Source organism: Silene latifolia, chromosome X (genome assembly GCF_048544455.1).
Source record: "Silene latifolia isolate original U9 population chromosome X, ASM4854445v1, whole genome shotgun sequence".
Lineage (NCBI taxonomy): Eukaryota > Viridiplantae > Streptophyta > Magnoliopsida > Caryophyllales > Caryophyllaceae > Silene > Silene latifolia.
In genome coordinates, this window is record NC_133537.1 from 210,216,970 (window position 1) to 210,220,670 (window position 3,701).

A 3,701-nucleotide genomic window follows, 5' to 3' on the forward strand; every position below is an offset into this window, starting at 1 on the left:
TCTATAATAAACACCGAGTTGTATACATTTTAGCCTCGGACCACGAGTTAAAAATAAGGAGAAAATGGAAGCCCATTTCCCCCTTGTCCACTCGGTTTTGGCCGAATTAGGTGAGACAAAAGGAGAGCTCTCTCCTTCACTTGCAACCTAATTCATTTGCTAAAAATTTTTAGGGTTTTGGGAATTGTGCCTCCCGAAATTCGGATCTCTCATCCAACACAAACTCACAAAACAATCCCCTCAATATTGCAAGGCAATTAGGGGATTCTCTCTAGCACAAGGGCATTTCTCGGACTATCTTGGGTGCATCATTTAGGAGGAGGTCTACTTTGATCTCTCATTGCCTTATTGCACTAGGACCGAAGGTTATTCCTTGATCTTTATCGTTTCATTATGTTTTTCGTTTTATGACTATAAATTACATGTAAAATTTGCGTTATAATCCTAATTTTATAGGGTAGTATACGGATATTACCCCACAAGTTCGTTTCATTATGTTTTTCGTTTTATGACTATAAATTACATGTAAAATTTGCGTTATAATCCTAATTTTATAGGGTAGTATACGGATATTACCCCACAAGTGGTATCAGAGCGAGGCCACGTAAATTTTTCTATGTGATTTTCATCAAACGATTTTTGAATCGATAATTTTTGGTTTAAAAAAAAAAAAAATTGTCACGGCTGTTTTTTTCTCACGGCACAATTTTTTTTGGCTCGGCATTTTATTTTTTTGCTGCGGTTTTTTGTTGTTTTTGTGCCTTGGGATCCGTGTCTTGTATACACGGTGATGGTTGGTGTTGTTTTGTTTTCATTTCGATCTTTGCATACTGTATTGTAATCGATATTCATTGCAATATGTTAAAGATCGATCAAAATGATTGCATAAAATTTCGTGTGGTTTATTTTTTTTAGAAAACCGTGTGGCCTTCTTGATTCACGACCTGTTTTTCTGTTTTTTTTTGCATCGTTTTGCGTGCCACACATTTTGTTAGATCATTCGATCTATTGTTTGTTTTCGTTTTGTTCTTTGCGAATTGTTGTTTTAAACGATAATTACAACAATATGTGAAGAACATGTCCATTGTAATTTTGTTTTAATCCGGATTAGAATAAATTGCAATTGTGTTTTATCAAACCGTTTTGTTTTGATCTTTAGTTGCTCACGATTTTGAGCCGTATAAATTTTTTTTTGGGTTTTTGATGCTCTCGGTTTTATACAGCATATAAAAAAAAAAAAATTTTTTTTGGGTAATGGTACTGTTCACGTACAGCAGTACAGAAGAAAAAAAAACAAATTTCTGTTTTTTTTCGGCCCTTTTTAATGCATAAAACGGTTTTTATGCTCTCGCTTGATAGTGAAACGGTTCACCCACGTAAAATTAAGTTACTTTAAAACGATTTAAAGTAACGGATTATCACGAATTAAAATTAAGTTGATGAAGCGGTTTTGTCACATAATTTTAATTATCTTTGGTGGTTTGGATAAATTTAACATAATTACGGAATTATGTCACGAATAAATTTAAATTTTAGTTGATGCATTTTAATTTATCGTTCTTGTTTAATTTGAATGCTTTTAATTACGTATTTATTTATTTTTGCAAACGGTTGTAACTTAGTGTGGCGTTAGTAGAACGTGTTACCGTAATGATGGAACACGGTCTTGGTTGTATTTTGAGATCTCGTATCTCCATTTTTATTTCTTTCAATTACAGTTTTTATTTAGAATGTAAATAGGTTTATATTTGTAAATTTTAATTGTAATTTTGAGAAGACTAAAGACGGAGACCGGATGCTCACTCCCGCTACTTGGATCAAGATGGAACATGAAGACAAGCTTCTCGGGTCCAACGGTGGATTCCAAAGTTGTTTTATGTTCTTTTTATTAGGATAGGCCACACTAGGAATTTATTTTTACGTATTGCATTCATTTATTTATTTTTCGTAACGATAATATGCATCATATTCCGCCTAAAAACCAAACCACCTAATTATTGCATGAAAACTGACACATATAGAGGTTGCGAGTTAGTTTTCATTGACATTCTCATGTCACACGATTTTTAAGCCATCACCCAAATTTAATTCATTCACGCAGACGCTAGTTATTCGTTCACTTAATATGAATTATAATTCAGTTGATGGGATCTTCCTCGTATAAACAAAAATTGAGAAAGGTCTTTATAGGTCAAACTCCAATGAGTCCCTTCTTTGTCGGTAGGCATAATATGACCCCTTCTACGTCGGGTAAGTTGGAACCGATTGACCTATTTTATCTCAACACTATGGTCACTCGTACGATCCTGTGACTATGGTGGACTATAGATAGGATTTACGGAAATCTATCGACCAAGAGTTCTTCCGGAAGAATTAGCTAAACAGTTGGCTTATCAATTTACAGAAATTGAGTCTTGGGATCACTTGTATCATTCTTGAGGGAGATCAATTATGCAAGTGCATTGAGTCTACATGTTAAAATAAATTTTAAATAGACTTAAATCACCTCGATGAGTTGCTTATTTCGTTTTGTTTTTCTTTCTTTTTCAGTGTAGATCACGAACTTTTAAACTCTAATAACAAATGGTGGTTCTACGATAACCCAATGCCAAGTGCCACATTGGACCGTGAGTCCTGGCTTCGGATCTTCATGAATCGGATGAATCGGTCTACTCGATCAAGAATGATGGATCAAACTTCGGAGATCGGGAGGCGGCATTACGGAATGCGCCACCGCGATGGGAAGCTCATATATCTATTAGAGCCCCTCCCGGCAAACCCCAGTCCCACGGCTAGAGTCACTTTGAAATCACCAAGTTTAATGATTTCTGTATGGAAGCGGGTGCGATTAAAAACGTACTCATTTTTGCAATGGAACCCAATTTGCCGAAACGCTTCATAGCCCATGGTGCAAACAAGATTTTCACCACGCTCACTAAGGAATTCTCGAAAGCACCGAGAATCGTGACCTATGAGCATACCACTCGCTTCTTTGATGCGAGACTCCGAAAGGGCCAACCGGTTAGCCCACACATTCTCGAAGATGATTGAGAATGTCGAGAAGCCGGAGACCTTTAATTGTAACATCAGCGAGAACATTGTTATCGACCGCATGCTTCATTCACTCCACGATGGTTTTTCGCAATTTAGAGCGAATTACTATATGAATGATTTGAAGAAAACCCCACATGAATCGCACTCCCTTCTCGTACGGATGACGAGAAGGACATGAAGTTCAGTGGGAGCTTGAAACAGGATGTTCTCGTTGTGTCCAACAAAGGGAAAGGTAAGGGCAAAGCTCGAGCAAACCTAACGATGAGGTAAACCGAAGTTCAAGAAGTCGGGTTCAGGTAAGAGTGGGCCTGGTGAGTCGAGCACCTCATCGGGCACGACAAAGAGCAAGAATGAAAACATGGAATGCCATCATTGCCACAAGACCGGGCATTGGAGGCGTACATGTCCTGTTTATCATGAGGACTTAAAGGCAGGTCGTGTTAAACCCGTTGGTATGTCTTCTCTCTCTTCTACTTTTATTCATATGATTGAGATTAACCACGCAAGTTACGGAACTTGGGTACTTGATACTCGTTGTGGTTCTCATCTGTGTAATCATGTGCAGGGGCTCCGAAACATCGAACCCCTCGTAAAGGGTGAGGTGGACCTGCGTGTTGGGAATGGAGCAAGAGTGGCTGCCATCTCAA